Here is an 18,903-nt window from a genome sequence, read left to right on the forward strand (position 1 = left end):
GACCCCAAATCCACCCCTTAGCCCCAAAATACCCCCTTAAACCATGCTGGGGCCTTGGGGGCGGCTGTTGCCGGCCCTCAGCCCACAAACCTCTTCCGCTCCCTCTGCCGTTCCCCCCCCCTCCGCCCCACGCCACCAGGTCAGGCCTCTCCGGTCTCCACTCCCCCTTCCCCCCATTATCCCCAATGGGTCCGTGCCGTAACCCGCTCCCCCGGAGGGAACGCGTGCTCTGTGGAAATGAGTCCCCTGGGAAACGCGATCCGCTTCACTGGCGTTCCGCCCTCGCTTTGGTTCCTACGGCCTACAGAGCCGGAGGAAGGCGATCCCGGGGAGGGGGGGGCTGTCCTCAGAGGGGTGGGGACGTGTCAGCTGTGTCTCCACGGAGGGCTGTGTGTCCTCCCCGTACAGGTGGAGCTGCTGCTGCTGCTGCTCGTGTACCCCCGTGGGCGCCCCCCCCCCACCACCCAAAACGAAGGGGGGCTGCGGGGATACCTGAGAGTATTGGCTCAGGCGCCCGGCCCCCCCCGGCCCAAAGCGTGCAGCCGCTACCTGCGGCGTTTGGCCGCCTGGAGCCTGGGGGGGTTACGGGAGGGCTTTGGCACGATGGGGAGCCCCGGAGGGGGGTTACGGCTTTGCCTCCGTTTGGAGCCCTACGACGCGACTCCCCCTCATCGCCTCCACATCCTGGCGCTGCTGCTGCAGGTGGGGGGGGGGCTCAGGGCTGATCGGTGCGGTTGGAGTCGGGGGGAGCAGAATTAAGGCTCACCCTGCGCCCCTCCCGCTTCCCCCCCCCCCACACTCCTCCCGGTCAATGCCCTATTCAGCTCCTAAGGCCCCGGGCGATGGGGGGTGTCTCCAACTCCTCTTTGCCCCCCCTTCCTTTACCCGTAGCGGCTCAATTGCGACCCTCCCCCTCCCTTGGGACGCCTCCAGGCGACGCCACATGTTCGACACCATGTGGGAAACGCTGGGGGGGGAACCCGAAAGCCAGTTGGTGTGAGAAGGGGCTTGGCCCCCCGCCGTCATCACCCCCTTCGTGTTGGATGAAGGAGACGGAGATGGGGGGTGGGTGGCGGCCGCCTCGTTGCCCCCCCCCGCGGTCTGGCCATAGGAAATAATTCATCTCGATGGTTTTCTTATGGATTCATTTGCTTCCTCGAGGTTGTCCTGACATTCGGCACTTTCCTTCAGTAGTGTTTCGAGCCTTTTCACTTCTGCATCCTTCTGCTGTAGAAATATCACATTCCAAACAGGACAAACCAGATCATTTTAGAAACAATTACAAGCCAAGTTGCATTTTGGTGTTAAAAACAGCCATAGACTCATAGAATAGCCTTGGTTGAAAAGGACCACAGTGTGCAGGGTCTCCAACCAGCAGACCAGGCTGCCCAGAGCCACATCCAGCCTGGCCTGAAATGTGTCCAGGGATGGAGCATCCACAACCTCCTTGGGCAACCTGTTCCAGTGTGTCACCACCCTCTGTGTGAAAAACATCAACCTAATATCCAACCTAAACGTCCCCGTATCACTTTAAAACCATTCCCCTTGTTCTATCACTATCCACCCTTGTAAACAGCCATTCCCCTGCCTGTTCATATGCTCCTTTCAAATACTAGAAGGCCACAGTGAGGTTTCCCTGGAGCCTTTTCTTTTCCAAGCACAACAAGCCCAGTTCCCTCAACCTGTCCTCACAGGAAAGGTGCTCCAGCCCTCTGATCATCTTACTGGCCCCCCTTAGCATTATTTGCAATTCTCTTTTGCCTTCCTGCAAGCACACCTGCTTCAGGGCACATTTCATCCCACTGTTAGGCCTTGTAAGAAGCACTATGGCAAGTCCATATGCAGAAAACAATGGCATTCCATTCACTAACAGAGAAACTATTCTGCCCTTGCTCCTGACTCTTGTCCCTGCCTCCTCCTGCACTGGGCAGTGTTTGTGGGCAATGAAAGAAATACCCACATTCTGGAAAATACAGACAAAAAAGAAACAGGCAGAAAAGCGGCACTAATACTTTGTCACTAGTGGGAATCTCCACAGAAAGTGCTGTGCTAAAGGTGTGAGGTTAAGGGATCATCACTATCAAGATAAAAGTCACAGCATGGAAGATTTAGCGATGGCGTGCTGACTAGAAGGAAAAAACAACACTTACCTTGGAGCTTGTTCATTTTCCCTCCTATCATTGGATATCTTCTCATCATCTATGTAGCTCTGAGGTTGGCCAAAGCCTGTTGCCATGAGCTTTGCTAAACGCAACAGTGCTGTGGCTCAGAGATTTACACCAGCACATAGCATAGGAGAACTCCATAACCCAAGTGTCATGGGAAGAAGAAAGGGGAACTGTTACAATTAATTACGTTCACTAAATTGGTAATTGTAGGCTTCTTGTCACACACTACTGCCTACAGCAAAACAGCACAGATGTTGACAAACGTGACAGGGATTTCTGCATACAAGCAACCACTCAAGGCTGAGCACACTCTCCTGTCTCTTTGCCATGCCTAGAAAGACCCAGAAGAGCTCAGTGTTCTCTTGCTGTTAGTTTACATCCTCCAAGCACTTCCAAAGGCACGCTGCTCTGTAGAAAAAGCTGAGCTGCCCAGAAAGTTTGTGCAGGAAGAAGGCAGCAGTGTCAGTGCACGTCATCCTGGGGGATCTGAAAGCATTTGTGAAGAGAACAGGGAAAGAAGAGGGAAGAGAGCAAAACCAACAGGCACTAGCACTGCTGCCCACAGGGGGCGGGGCTTGAGGCAGGGCCTGTGCCAGAGGGGGGCCTGGCACAGTTAGGGCCAGCTCAGGGCCCAGAGCAGAGGGGGAGCAGGCAGAGGCAGGGCCTTGGGGCCCAGGATGGAGGAGGACCAGGCACAGCTGGGGCCAGCTCAGGGCCCAGAGCAGAGGGGGACCAGGCACAGCTGAGGCCACTGCAGGGCCCAGGTGAGAGGGGAACCCAGCACAGTCGGGGCTGCTTTGGGGCCCGGCACAGCCAGGGCCTATCCCCCTTTTTTGCACATATGAAATGCTCCCAGCTGTGCTGCACAGCAGAACATCTTTCAATGGAGATGAAAGCCTGTGAAATGAAAGAATCCTTTCTTATTTCTTTCACATTTGTGTTTGTTGACTGCAGTTCCAACCAGGTGGACTCGCAGTGTCTTGCAAGTGACACCTGGAAGCAGGTACAGACTGGAGACACAGCACCCTCAATGTCCAGGTGAGTAACAGCAGCCAAGGAGGCCTTTGGGCTCTGCAGGGTCCAAGTGTGGAGCGTTACACACAGGAACAGCTGAGTATAAAGACAGTGGCAGAGCTGCAGAGCTTGCCATAGTAGAGAGGCACAGTGGCTCAGCTCATTTGCCACAGTAACACAGGAAATAAGAGCCATGAGGGAAATGCAGATGCCTTCTGCCCCCATCAGAGGGGAGGAATGAGCTGCACTTCCACAGAGACATTCCTCTCACAGCCACTCACACCTCAGGTGTGGAGGGACGAGCTGGGGCTGCTGGTGGCAGCTGTGGAACACTGCCATCTGTGGTGCTCCATCCTACCTTGGAGGTGGGCATGTAGAGCTGAGGACCTTTGTCACTGCACAAATGACTGCAAGCAGAGATGTAGCAGAGGGAACATAAAGCATTTAATAACTTATCATACAAAGCAATGAGTAATAGAAATGACAGTATTTCCAACCAAATATCCCCCATCCTAGCAGTCATATCTGATCTCTACAATCCCACCCAAACAATTTCCCAGCCCCCTCCAATACTCCTCACTATCCCACCCCTGAATTTCCCTCCCCCAATTCCCACACAGTAATTGCCCACACTAATTACCAGCATGCAGGTTATAGAGAACACCTGTTTCTTGTGTGCAGACACCTGGAAAAAAAAGAAGTGTCAGGGAACTGGGGGTCTGTAGCAGGTTGTGGAGGCTCTGCATAGAACATAACCCCAGACCACAACCCCATCAGCTGCTGGGGCAGCAGCATCCCTGTCATTGGGGGATGTTGCCAGTGGTGGATAGGGACACAGGGAGAAGCCACACCTTGGTGTAGCTCTGATCTGCTCATGTCCAGTCCAATCCTCTATAGCACTTTCCATCTTCTGTCCTTTGTTCTTAACCGTATCCTTCCTTCTCTTCTGCTCTTTTTCTTTCTTTTAGGTGTCTTACCTGTATCTGCTTTTCCCCTCTTCTGTTCTTTTACTGCTCTGGTCAGCATCCAGTGTCTGCACCACAACTCTAGGTTTTGGGATCGAGAAAGGTACACAGGGCATAGATTTGTACAAGAAAAGCTCTCTTGCTGTGCCCAACAGGTGACAAAAAGGGGCCCTCAGGACCACAAAGGCAGCTTGTTTCTCCAAAAAAAAATAAACTTAATTCTTTTCTTTATAAGAAGCATTAGAATCTTACAGAGAAGATGAAAATCATCTTCACTTGCTTTTAGACTGCACATAGACTAGACCAAGATGTGTGGTGTTGCTTTGATACCTTATGAGGAGCACCGGTATCAGTGGATGAAGCTAACATTGTCTCAGAAGCACAATAATGGAGTACTTTTGTTTATAGTTGGCCTGAATGCAGTACAGGAGTGTGTTGCAGTAGTACTTGTTCTGAAATTCTAGGCTCTGACTAAGAAGTTTAGCAGGGTCCAAAGCACTTGTGAAAACAGTAAAATATTATTACTTCCTGTGTTAACAAATGAGTCTGTTACAATAGGATGATGAAAATAATGCTGCTTTAATGTGCTAATCATCAAACAGAGGATCTAGTCAGATTTCTAACTTCCAGCTCTTTAATTTTAGAGGTCTAGTTTGGAGCCTAGGGGACACATACAAGTTTGCCTGCGTATTAAACCCTTTACGGCACGGGAGAGAGCAAATGGGTCACAGGTAAGGCATTTATTTAATCATAAACAAAAAAACAACCCTTAAAGTATATATGTTTTCTTTCCTGTAAGATGACCTTTTAAAACTTTTTTCATGCCTGCATTACTTGTGCTTCCTTGTAATAGGGATGTGTTTCACTTGAGGACTCAACAAGCATTATACTGAAGTCCCCTAAGAGCTCATTGGGAAGAATGAGCGATAAAACTTTAGGACAGGCAACACAGAAGTTCACCTTTTCACAGGTAAATTAATTGTCTTTAAATGATTTTAAGTTATTTATGGAAAAAGTTGCTTGTCTTCTGTTACTTCATAGAAAGCAAACAAGTTTTTCTTAACTGTCTTTAGAATTATCAACGTGTATCTGACTCCTTACGAGTACCTAAATATTGCTTAAACAAAATAAAGAGATTAACCAGCTTCTTGGTAACATTCAGGTGTTTGGACCTGAAGCAACTCAAGAAGAATTCTTTGAAGGTACTGTGAAGCAACCAGTGAAAGAGTTCTTAGAAGGATGTAATTGCCTTGTTTTTACGTATGGCGTTACAAATGCTGGGAAAACTTACACATTCCAAGGTATGAGCAGAAATGCTTTTTCCTTGAATTAATTCTTAAAGTGAGAACTACTTCTAGAAGAGAGAGATGTTATGACTTCTTACCTAGTTACTCAACAGGCCTTGTACGTTGCCTTCTTTTGAATACTAGTAGCCTTGAAAAGTCGTCTTCTTCCATAACAAATATTACTAAATTTACAAGTGTGTAAGACAGCATACACTACAATAACTTTGGTTTTTGTTCCTACTATAAATGCGTGCATCTTAAATGCTGTTCTTTATTTGAAGGCAAAGTATGTCTGAGTTTGTTTGATTTATTGTAGGCAGAAATTAAACATTCTGAAACATTTGATCAAGGTATTTCAATCTTTTTTCAAATTTCTGATTTTAGTAATAACAGCAGCATAGAAGATTGTGTTCCCTGAGCTTTAGTAGTACAGAAATAATACATCAATGTCCTTTCTGGCTGGGAGCAGTTGTTTTTTATGTTTAATATTGTCATAACAAATGAAACGATTGGGTTCACAGGAAACAAGTTCCCCTTATTTCTGTTATTTAGTGTTCTGTTACTATGTATTTCCAATAGTTTTATATGCGTGGAGCTGAAGACTTTCCCATAGTAATACCTTTTTAGGACTTAAATATTAAGAATCAACAGGGTAGTATGTTCAAAAATTATCTTTCTATGCACCTTCCATACAGCACTATAGAAATTCTTCTGCGTATTGTCCTCTCTTGTGTTCATGACTGACTTTAAAACACTGAAGCTTGCTTGGTATTTAGTGACAGTGGAAAAACTAAGGCGTGAAGTAGGCAAGATGTGGAGGTTGTTGTGTGCTCCAAGTAAAGGCAATGGGAAAGGAGCTGAGTTACTCTAACAGTTTTTATGAGACTTGTAGATATTTCTAAATAGGGTTTGTGGGACGAAGGGAATGTTGTAGCAGAGACATCACTCTGGTTGTTATTTCAGGGTTGTTTCAGAGCGGGAAGGGAGCCTGGTAAACAGTTGAAAATCTGCACGTCTGTTAAATGTGGGAGTTTGCTGTGGGTTATTTTTTCTTCTTAAGGCTAAGCTTATGCAGAATATTCTGGCTGTTTTAAAGTGATGCCCTGTAATGTCTAAGGAATGGGATGTGAGCTGTTGCTTAAAGCCAGTATTTTTCAGGGAACAGTCTAGTAACACTGCAAACATTGCTTCAGACTGTAACTGGCCTCTAAATTCTTTGTGTATACTTTGAGATTAGAATCAGTTATCTTTGTCTTCATTTATGTTTATATGTTGCTTACAATAGTAACCTGGCCCTTCTTTTGTGTATTGCTTACAGGGACAGAAGATGATGTTGGTATTTTGCCAAGGACGATGGATATGTTGTTTAAAACTGTTGGAGGAAGGCTATACACAAAAATGGATCTGAAACCTATTCGGTGGAGAGATTACGTAAAACTGACTAATGACAAAGTGAGAGAAGAAATTGCTCTTAAAAATTCGTTGCTTCGTCTGACAAAAGAGGTAGGAAACTACTTTATAAAGAAATGATGAGTACATGCATCTTGTGATAGTTCAGTGTTATCCTTTCCATTCTGTAATGAAAGAGGGTTCTGTATTTACACACAGTTTTCTATTTGTCTTTCTGTTCCTGCTGAAAAAGAATGAAGCATCTTATTAGTGGTGTGCTACACCACACTGGGGTATTTTAGTTGTGGAGTATGTTAACTTGATCTTACTGATGAGGTGGTTAAGTGTGGACTTCACAGTGTGAAAGGCAGGTGGCAGTAAAATTCCTTCTGAATTATTTCAAGAGCACAGCTGAGTATGAAGTCTGGCTCCAATGATATTTAAGTATTTCGGGGAAAAACAACACCTGTCTTCTACATGAACCTAAGATGTGTAAAACTGTTCTAGGTTTAGTGAGTATGTGGAAAGAAAATGCAGTGAACAGCTATATGCTGATCTCATCCTACTCCATTAGAGAGTTAAGATGTGATCGTGCGATATAGGTGCCTCCTCTAGTTTCAAGACCCGTGTTCCTAGGTAAAATACTTGACCTTATAAGCTAAGTAGGTACAAGCTTTGCTGACTATACAAAGCCAGATCTGGGTGAGTGTCATGTAGATGAAAACTTCTATGTTAAAAGTTTTACTTCTAAGCATACTGTATCTGGTAGGTGAGATTCCTCCTCTTCAGTAGATGAGAATTTCTTTCTACTTTTGTGCTCTATAAAAAAGCAACACAACCTGAAGCCTCTTAAATGTGTTCAGTGTAGCTCTAGAAGTGTCTGCTTGAATGTGAAGGCAACAAGCTACATGTACGTATCTGCATCTTCAACAGTATTCTCCTTATTCCTGTACTTTGCCCATAAAGCCTGTGTGAACTCCACTGCCTTCATCATCCTTGAAAATGAGAGCCATACAGTCGTTATAATGCAGACAAAATCCAGATAACCCATCCCCAATAAAAACTACAAGCTAAAACAAAAAACTTCTCAGGTCGACTTCTGCACCAATGAATACAAACTTTCGGCTTCTGTAGTTTAAGAACTTAGCTTTTGTACTTTCAGTACTAAGGCTGCTTGCTTAATTTGGATGGAACATACTTTAGTATATTGGTAGGATAAACTGTTGTGCTATACTATACCTTGCCCTTTTCTGTGGGAGGAAGAATCTTAGTCTTCTCTGCCATCAGCTTGTCGTATGTTTGAGGCAGAGTTAATGAAGTATTTTATTGTCTTAACTAAATGTTCTTAGTTTGTATACCTTATTTCTTGTTCACTTTCTCTTTTGCTAGCGAAGCTTGCAAAAATCACTTTTCCTTCTTTTGAAAGGTTTGCAGTGGGTTCAGATTTCTGATTCTAAAGAAGCTTTCAGACTTTTTAAACTGGGACAGAAACACCGGAGTTTTGCAAGCACAAAGCTAAATACTTGCTCCAGCTGAAGGTGGGAAACTTTCACTAACATTGGGTGTAACATAGTGTGGGGAAGAGGGATGAATGAAAATATTCTTTATGGCTTTTTTTCGGGGAAGAGGCTTTAAAAAGGCTTGATATCTAGTGTTCCATGTGATATTTTGTGACAGTTTGTGATTCTAGTGCTTTGAACTAGAAGGATTAGTCCTTCAAGCAGATAAGTGCATACAAAAGCTAAGTGTTTTATCAAAAACTCTCAACAAAATAACTAAGCCTTCTTCCATGTAAGTAATGGTGGTTCATGAGGGGGAAGAAAAGCAAAATAAACCAAGACGGAATGTCTCTTTAAAAGGTTTAATGCATCTAGTAGAATTATTGTTAATTGAATCTGGAATAAATCCAGCAGTGTTTTGAACAGATGTTACAGATTTTAGAAAATGTGTGTATTTCTGGCTATTGACCTTGCTTCATTTCTCCTTTTAGCCACAGTATATTTACAATTAAGGTACTAAGAATTGAAGACCTTGAAATGCCACGAGTGACACGAGTCAATGAGTAAGTTCAGAGCAGAGTTCCCTTCTTCTTTTAGGATGAAATTGTCAGTTACATTCAGTATTGATGTATTGATATTGGGCTACGGACACTAGGTTCCCTGATACAGCCTCCTGTATGAGTGGTGGTTCCCCATTTCCTGTCATTATGCAGTACTAAACCATCAAGTTGTAATGCTGTTCTATATCTTGTGCCCACTGTTCCACACAGTGTTCCTTTATCCTTCTCACTCAACTTCTGAACTAATGTAAATCCTCAGAAGGAAGAATATGGCAGAAAAATGGAAGCTGTGTTGGAAAAGAGTTTGGCAGGAAGTAGTGTGCAACTTCACTAGGAAAGCAACATTAAAAAGCATGAAAGGGTTCAAGAAATTGTTCCTCTAGGAGGAGTGGTTGTGTTGGAAATGATAAATAATCAATGTACATTCAAAGGCAAGAAAACTTAATTTTCCTTATCTGCCTTCAGATTATCACTGTGTGATCTTGCTGGTTCAGAAAGGAATACCAAGACGTGCAATGAAGGTGACAGACTGAAAGAGAGTGGAAATATCAATGCATCTCTCCTAACTCTAAGCAAGTGTATTAGTGCACTCAAGATCAGTCAGCAGTCAAAGTAAGTCCTTGTACAACCTGTAAACTAGTTGTAGATTTCAGATATCATGTACAATGTTTAAACTGTTGTTTAAAATGCAGAGTATGAAACTATGTTATGAGTGAAAACTATCTGTAGGCTTCTGCAGATGTGTGAAGACTTAATGATCTAAGAAAGTGATCTATAAACTTGCCTTCTTTTTGTTGTTGTTTTTTGTTTGTTTGTTTGTTTTTTCAAATAAAACCATTCCAGTTCTAAATTTCTGAATGTGTTATCATAGACTTAAGCAAATTAGCGTTGTGGTTTTTTTGTTTTTTTTTCTGGCCTTGCCTTCTCAAACAAGTCCTGGGGCAGATTATAAAATTTGTTTTCACTATTTTCACTTTAAATGTGTGAAATGTTAGACCTTTTCCTCCTTTGTTAGTTAGTTGCATTTATCATTTAGTTCTGCTGTAACAGTTTTCCTCAGGGATATTGCTGTGCTTTGTCCTAGCCAAGAGACATGGTCAGAATATATATAATATATATATATAATTTGGAAAAGAAAAATTATATATAGATATATATAATTACATATATACATATAGATATATATAATTACATATATACATATATATATTTTTTTTTCCAAACCTTGATGCAACTTCATCATTCTTTCTGATCTAGCTAACCAAATTCAGAGAGAAGAAAGCCTGCTTGCTACTTCTGTCTGAGGTTGTGCTCTAAATGAGTGCAGACAGAGCTTTCTGTATTTTAAACAATGTAGTATTTATTTACAGTCACAGCTGGATATAATTGCAGAATTCTCTGCTGATTCTCATTTGAAGGTGTCTTTCTGTCCCAAAGATTAGGTGAGCTCTGTGTTCATGAAATGCCACACTGTGCCTGGTAGCCTATTCAAATTCTGTTATGCTTAAAAGTAGATGAAAATAGGCCTTGCTACTGGATTAGTCTCTTATCTGTCTGTCCTTTCTAGGGAAGAAGGATTCCTTAAAATTAGCTGCTGCTTAAAGTGCTTTGATTTATTCAGAACTGTTTTATTTGTTGGTCCTGATCACTTGAAATTTTAACAATATGGGGGAAATGTAGTGATGACTTTGATAGTAATTTTCTTTAAAATAAGAACTCATTTACCACTCCTGCACTAAAGCTACTTATGGGTCACGTGTGTTGTGACAGGAGCGTAGCTATGTGAAGCTTTTAGCTCTGTTGGCAGAATTCAGTAGCTGTAAAGAGTCCAGCAGGTAACCTCACTAGAGAACAGTGTGTTTAGTCACGCTTTAGGAGTTCTCTCCTAATTTTCTGTACATCACCAGCTGTTTGATTCAGTGACTTAACCTTGGTTTAGGAAACACCAGAGATGTTGTGATAAGTATATGCTTCTTTATTTCCAAAGTATTTACTATTGTCCTTTCCTAGAGACAATATACTGAGAGAGTGGTTATCTCTGATTTTGTTGGGTACTGTTTTCTTAGAAGTAGATAGGTCAGTTTGCCAGATGTGGTAAGGGAAAGAGAAAGGTGAGAGAGAATTTAAGCTAACGTGAGGCTGTATGACCTATCTTAGGCTGGATGTTGAATGTACTTTTTGTTTTAAATGTTCTCGTGGGTTGTCTAAGAAGATAATGGCTGCATAGTAGCTGGAACAATCATACAACCTGTCTGCAAACTAGCAAAAAGATTAAATTCAAAACAACCCACAACTCAAAATGATTTAAAGACTAGTGCAGTTATTAATGTGTTGTCTTCCACTTGGATAGCTCTCACATTGAAATGAAGCTGTTAACTTCTGCTAATGGGATTTGTTGTGGTTTTTGTCTTCAAAGGGTGCAGCAGCACATACCGTTTCGTGAAAGTAAGTTAACACACTTTCTTCAGGGATTCTTCAGTGGAAAAGGGAAGATACACATGTTAGCAAACATCAGCCAGTGTGCTTCAACCTATGAAGAAACACTCAATGTGCTAAGATTCTCAGCTATTGCACAAAACGTGAGTATGTTGTAGTCTATTTTGTTGATCAGTACTTATGATTTGCATTTAAAGAAAAAATTCTGTTCTTCTAAGAATATGAATCTATTTGTGTAGTATCTGTAGTGAATTTGGGTGTTTGTCTCCATACAGCAGTCAGGATTTTTAATTTAGTGTTTTAGTTGAGCTTAATTTTCCTACAGAGTTTTCTAAAAATCTCTACTGGGGTCTTTGTGTTTCTTTGGGCCGTGAGGGCAGAAGCATCTTCTGAGAATCTCATTCCTAAAAAGTATTCAACCTAACAAGAAGCAACTTGTTACATCTGGAGGAGATTTTATGCTATTTACTTAATTTTTCTCTCTTCTCAAAATATGATCCCATGTAGGAAAGCAAATCCAGCTACCCCATATGTTGCTGCTGTTGTAATTTTGAATATTGTCCAGTTCAAGTGTTGACAAAAGAAGTGGAGCAGTAAAGAGTTTGAAAAGCTGTGTTATGGCCATCAGATGCTTCAGTGGGAAAGTGGGGGTTAAGCGGAATGGGTAGGAGTGAGTGCTATGATATAACACTGAAGAAGTTAAGCTGTCAGATCAGTGCTACAGTCTTGATGGAAAACTTTGAAGTGCTGAGAGTTTGTGTTTGAAGCACAATTGATGGATGTGTGCCCTTGGATTGTGGCCTTATCTGAAAGAGGTTAAGTGTGAAAGTAGAGGGAGCAGCCTATGAGGGTGATGTGGCGCTGCAAGACAAAGAACTGAAAAGATGATGATCAGTTGCATTGAATGCAACTGGAAACTCAAAACATAAAAAAAGCAGAAATCTATGGCTGCATGAAGTGGCAGTTCTTGTACATTGTTTGCCTAGTGAAACTCTTGAGGTTAAAAGCAGGATTGGAGTCTGCAATAACTCTTTTGTAATTTCTTGAAAACTGGTTTAAGTAGTGACCAAACATCAAATACTATGAAATATATTAGCTGTTACTAGAATGCCACTTATCTTCCCCCCATATGAATCACTGTCATGTTGTATGTGAATTTGTGAGGTGGGTTTTGAAGCTGAAATTAAAAACTTCTTGTATGGCTGTGTTCATAGTGGCTATCCAGACTATCTGTAAAAATAACAGCTATTATGTAGTCAGCTATTCACCAGTTTTAACTGATTATAAATTACGTTTCAGGGTGGAGAACATAGCATAGTGCCTGACACCTGTGTTGATCCTGAGGGCATTCTTGATTCTGTGCATTATGATGTCATGGATATTAAAGAGCAAGCTGAGGCAGCACATAGTTCCATTGTATCCCTGGAGGACCCGAAGGAAGATATTGGCTGGTTTGAAAAGCAGCTGGAGAAAACTAACTTTGAACTGATGGAGACCAAAGAAGAGCTAACAGAGAAAAACAGCAAACTACTTAAAATTGAAGAAGAGCTGATGCAGAAGAACAAAGGTGAGTTATGCGATGTGAAAGGTAGAAGACAGAAATAGTTCATTAATCTAAAATAGAAATAACCAGTTTGAGTAGGAATTAGAGGAGGTGTTCTACCTTTGGAACCATAGCCTGTAGATAAGTGATAGTTTGTTCCTTGTGTATATTCAGGTTCAGCAATTCCACGGTTTTTGGTTATTTCTTTTCTTTTTCCCCCCCTCTCCTTTAAACTGCAACTAGCAGCTTTACGCTTTTGTAAGTATGGGGTTAAATGTCTATATCTTGATTTTTACTTTTATATTGTAATCTCTACTCTTCTTTATGTCTTGTTGATGCAATGTTTTCGTTCCAAGAAATATAGAAAACTTTTGAATCACTCCCAATAAGTGAAGACCACATGCAAATTAATTAATCTGTTCAAAAGCTACCTAAACGTTAGAATATCTGGAAAAATTGATTACTTAATAAACTATCTATTGGCTACTTATGTAATACAACCTTTTCTGTGTGTTACAGACTTTGAAATGCAGATGATTAAATTGGATGAGTCTGTTGAGCAACTTAAAGAAGCAACTGAGGTAACTTTATCAAGAAGATGTTGGGTAAAATTGTTTTAATACCAACTTGTGGTAGCTTAAAATGCTATTCCAGTAGGCTCCATTAATAGATTTCTTACGGAGCTTAGCTTAACTGAATTTGCCTTTAATGCATTGTGTAATTCAGCTACTTAACACTCCATTAGAAACTGATGACTGAATTTTTTTTATTTTTTATTTCCAAGAAAATGAATGCACAAAATGAAAGGATTCGAGAGCTAATGGACATCGTGGTGCAGAAAGATGACATTATGACAGAGCTACAAGACTTAAAATCTCATTTAGAAGAAAAAGTAAAAGATTGTGTGAGTTTTACACATCTCTGTATCCTTATACAAAAAAAGGAAAACACTAATTCTATGCTTGTAATCAACACATTTTTGGAAAACTGATTTTCTGTATGTAGCTGGTACTCGCTTGAAATTGTAAACAATTCAAATTTATCTGAAGGTAGTTGTTGTTAACACAAACAACAAAAATATCAGCGTGTTCCACTAACTCCTGCCTCACACTCCTACATCAGAGGAAGAGCAGCAGTAAAAGTATGTTGAGTAGAGTTGGAAGTACGAGTATGAATGGTCAGGATATCTCCACGTTCTATGCAGTCCATAAAACTTTATCCTGACTAATGTACTGCGAGCTACTGAATATGTGAAGACTAGCTTGATTAAGTATGTGTGCATACCACTTCTGGTGGTTTTTGTTCATTTTTTGATGTTTGGTAGCCTGAAGTAGCTCTGAAAACATTTATAGTTAATTCTGTCACTCAGATCTCTAACCTTGTAAGCTTAGCAACTTGACCCTTCTTAGTCTTTGACTGTCTGCATCACTGCAACTTAGTATTTCCATGGTGTTAAAGCTGACTGTGATGAGTAGTCATGTCCTCACCTATTACTTCTTCCAAGAACAAGGCTCCAACTCTATCTGTGAGATTGTGTGGCCTGAACACTTCTGAGGCTTTTCTTTTCATAAGCTACTAAAGATGAATAATCAGTCCTTGGCAGTGCCAGCATGGCTTAACAATCGTCATCTTGTAAGTAAGGAAGCTTCACTTGTGGTCAAGGACACAATCTAAAATATGCGTGACAGAGCTGACTAAGCTTTAAGGTTGGATTATATCTGTCACGATGAAAGTGATTTTAGCAGCTTAGCAGAAGTGTGATGTGATGAACTTGTATGAGAGCTGACCATTTGCTCTTTGACCATGTTTGTAATTTTGTTGACTTCTTGGAAACAGGAAATTCTTTGATAAACTGGTAAACTCTTGATTGTGTGCAAGTCTTTTACTTTGTAACCTGCTAGGCTCTTGCTTTCCCTTGTATACTCTACTGAGTATTGCACTTGTCATTATCTGAAGGTGTACTTGTTCTGTCTGCTATTGAGATTTGTAACTGATGTCTATAGAGTCACCGGGTAAATATTTTAGCTGTATGGTTTTGTGTAAATATTTGCCTACAGAAGATTACTGAGACTTAAGTGCTCCTTTTGTTAAGCTTCAATGTAACTGATCTTATATCAATACAGGAAAAGACTACCTACCATTTAACTACCATTAAAGCAGAACCGGCAGAAGAGAACACTAATAAAGGAACTGAAAGCAGCCAATTTTCAGTGCTTTCAGTTAAAGCACTGAAACAAGAGAAAACTGAGTTGGAAGTGGGAAGAAAGCACAGTACTGACGAGGATAAGCCTACTGTGGAAGAGCCACCTCCAAAGAAAGGTACAGTTTCTTCCATCGTTGAACAGGGTGTCTTCCAAAACAATAAATTGCTTCCTATTCCAGATAGGAAGCAAAAGGCTGTGAAGCGCGTACCTTATGGTATAAGGAGAAAAGCCACTGTGTTAAACTGTAAATAGAAGTAACTGTTATGTAAATATCCCTTTTTCAGAAGGTCCTATGCTGTTCATTTTTGAATGCTTAGGATTAAAAGTTTTTTGCACTATTTTTTTCCTTTTTGCTGCTTTTTCCTCATCTGTTGATGCACTTGCAGATTTGGTAATAGTTTTAAAGCAGTTTCTTTAGGATTGTTTCAACTGCTGTTGCTGATCTTCTGAGTAGCATCAGCTGCTCAAGTGCTTTTTTTTGTTTGTTTGTTTTGTTTTTCCTGTAGCAACTATCAAAATTGTTGACGACCTGCTAATTGCTCGCTCATGGGCAATATTTGAGCAAAATGGTTTGGATAAGCTCTGATGCATTTAACTTCACTTCTGGGCACAGCTGAGCATCAGTGTTCCTAGAATTACGGAAGGCATATACAATGTAGAAGGGAAAATCTAAAACTTAGCTGTAGTCCCTTCCTTTCTTGTATTCCTCTTGCAAAATATGTGCAAGGGAGAAAGTCAAGGCCTTCTTTGGATGAGATGCTGTTCTTGGATGATTTGTCCCTGCTGCCTTTATTTGGCATAAATATTGAATCCTAATGTGACCACTGAATGGCATCACATATAAGCATCTTACCTGAGACTGAGGGAGGGATGTGGACTCCTCCATACTCCAAATAGTAGTGGGTTTGTTCTAATCATATGACCAAAGCTCTCATTTAAAAATTAATGACAGCAATGCTCCACATAGGAATTAAAATGGGTAGCTGATAGTCACAATGTCAGCATGAAGTTTTCTGTTAAGAAGTACTGAGTATTCAATCATGTTAAAATTTTCTTCTATTTGTGAGTATTAACAGCGTCCAATTTCAAAAACCGCTTAATATATATTCTTTAGCTGTGTTAAATATACACAGTAGAACAATGAGCACAGGTATGTTGTACTGGTTCTTTTATAGAATTAGTTATATAAGTAGCACGAGCAAAAGTGTTTTAGGAGATGCTAGGTTATCTCAGCTGCAAGTTCATGGTATTTACACCATTCTCTGAGCTTTTAGGTCTTGTTTCCTATGCTCTGTAATAATGCTTTTTCCCTACTTCCTCTGTAAGGAGCTTCTAGACTGAACATTACACATCTTCTCCCTAGTCTTTATCTTGCTTTAGTGCTTGCTTGTTGTTTTCAGCATAAAGTGTTTAGATTACTTATAAATCATATTCCCCTCACTAGTGTTGCTGGGAGCAGCAATCAAAACCCAAAACCTGGTTTGGGGTGGAATACGCCACTGCTGTTTCTTCAGTATGACTTTTAAATCAGTTGAGGGCTGTATATAAAACTCCTTAGATGAGTTAAGAGGCTGTTTCCATGCAGTACATGTGAATCTGTATGTAATGCAGGCTGCACGTGGGCGCTATAAAATTCTTCCTTTCTGTAGTTGTAGTAATAAAAGGACTGTACAAGAATCACCATGGAATATATTGTTGTGGTGACCCAATCCCTAGTAAGTCTTGACTTATATTTATTTTTCTAATACTTAAAGTATGCATATTATGGAATGGACATAACTGGATTCTAAAGCAGTGATGAAATACAGCAGAAGTCGCTTTTGATAGAAAGAAAATGCATGTGATTTTAGCTAATTGCTCACCAGTTAAAGAAAAAAACAGCCCCAAGCTAATGGAATATTTATGGAAACTTGAATCTGAAAATTTGTACAACTTTATGAGTGAACTTTATATGCAAAAGAGTAAGTGTGGACAGAAGTAGGAATCCTCATATTTTGTTTAGAGATCAACTGAATAAGAGAGACAGATATCAACACTTAAGTGATCAACTTGTCCAGAGTTTTATCTTTCTTTTGAAAGTAAGAGGACTGTGAGTTGGAATGAAATTTCTTAGAGAACTTTTTATCTACCATTTAGATGTAGATGGAGTGATTCCTGGCTGCCTTATAGGGATTGCTGAAGCACGGAATATAGAAAGAATATAGCTGTGAATTATCTATCTCATTCCCATGTTTCTTAAATCTAATTAGATTTTCTACTGGTGTGGAGTGGAAGGTTTGAGTAGTGCCATGGTAAAAGTGTTCTTCCAGACTGAAAACCTTTTGCTGTTAATTCTGTATAGAAATCTGAGGCACCTGATTACGTGTTCAGAGGACTTTAATTCCTTCACTAGTATCAAATACTATGTGATGTGAGGGCATGGCTTGCATATTACGACAGTTTTTCACTTAGAAGTTGCTACTTGGTGTTGTGAACTGCTATGTAATAATGATTTTAATCAATCTGAGCTACATTCCTTTTCCCTTTTTTTTGTTTGTTTGTTTGTTTGTTTTACAGTAGTTGTAAATGAGAGAAAGAAAAAGAACACTGTAGAGCAAAGGACAATTGAACACATGAAACAAAAGTGCTCCGCGTACTGAAAGGAAGTACTAGCACTGAGGGAAAGAACTGAAATCTTGGAACGTCATTTAACTGTGCTTGAAGAACAATGCAGAAGAGAAAAAAATAAAAAAGAAGATTTCAGTAAGCAGGTAACAAGCCTGCGTATTGAGCTTTCTTTTTCTGAAGAAACAGCTGATGCCCTCCGTGAACAAATTCTGCAGGGTCAAGCTGACTATCGGGAAATTGCTTCTGAACTGGATGAACAGAAATCTATAAATATGACACTAGAAGACAAAAATGCCCAACTAACTAACAACATAGAATTTGCCCAAGAATATATAATTGATAAAGTGTCACAAGTAAAAGAAATGCGGACCAAATTAGATGAATTATACAAATGTCACTTAGAGTTTCACGCCATTGGTACTGACTTTGTCAGTGTAAAGGATTCCTCAGACTGTGAAAAAGATGAGCCAGGGACATCTCAAATTAGTTCTGCATGCATTCAGTCACAGACTTCTTCCATCTCAGATCTTGTGCAGGACCTCTCCTTTAACTATAGTCTTGAAAGGATTTGGGAAGTATGCAGAAGTATTGTTGATGTTTCCTCACAAAAAAGTCAGCACATCAAAGCACTGCTTCAAGACAATGAAAACCTAAAGGCGGGACTGAATAATGCTGAATATCATAATCGTCAACTTGTAATGAAGCTATGTGAGATTACAACTCACACTAGTCAGGAAGATGATCTTGTGAATCAGTTACATGAGCAAATAGAAAAGAAAACTCAGGAGTTTGAAGAAAAGACTGCAGAAGATCAGAGAGTGATTGCACAATTTCAGGAGGAAGTTGCCAACTGTGAGGTAAAAATAAAAGAGCTTGAATATCGCCTGGAGGCTTACAAGACAATGGAAGACAATGTGTCAAAACTCAATGAATTACTTAAAGAAAAAGAATCTATTATTGTGAATCTGGAGACAGTTACAGCAACTCTGCAGGAGAAGTCTGCAAATGCAGACAAAAAGTTTGAAAAGTTAAGTAGCAAAGAAGCAAATCTGATTCAAGAAGTTTTGCAGCTGAAAAACAGCTTGGAGCAGATGAAACACTCTCTTCGGGAAAAGGAAAAGAGTGAAATGGAGAAAGTGCAACGTATAGAATCGTAAGTAACCACTGAGTTAACTTAGAGCCCTTTGAGAATGAACTAGAGTTAAAAATAGTTAATGGGAACATCCCTTCGA

At 40.6% G+C, this 18,903-nt stretch overlaps 1 protein-coding gene and 1 pseudogene across 2 annotated transcripts in view; one reads left to right on the forward strand and one right to left on the reverse strand.

The window, feature by feature from the left end:
* LOC146757518 (rho GTPase-activating protein 32-like) overlaps window positions 1–18,903 on the reverse strand; it is a 218,196-nt gene that overhangs the window by 154,597 nt on the left and 44,696 nt on the right. The window lies entirely within an intron of this gene.
* LOC146757535 (uncharacterized) lies at window positions 44–17,712 on the forward strand (annotated as a pseudogene). The gene is made up of 18 exons (XR_014936073.1): window positions 44–139; window positions 409–702; window positions 892–994; window positions 3,172–3,206; window positions 4,792–4,878; window positions 5,001–5,117; window positions 5,310–5,448; window positions 6,752–6,936; window positions 7,686–7,791; window positions 8,249–8,360; window positions 8,813–8,884; window positions 9,347–9,493; window positions 11,298–11,460; window positions 12,617–12,884; window positions 13,380–13,441; window positions 13,645–13,764; window positions 14,984–15,179; window positions 17,621–17,712. The product of XR_014936073.1 is annotated as an uncharacterized LOC146757535 (transcript).

Source organism: Coturnix japonica, chromosome 20, assembly GCF_054131305.1.
Source record: "Coturnix japonica strain WE chromosome 20, WE-NBRP24, whole genome shotgun sequence".
In the NCBI taxonomy this organism is placed as follows: Eukaryota; Metazoa; Chordata; class Aves; order Galliformes; family Phasianidae; genus Coturnix; species Coturnix japonica.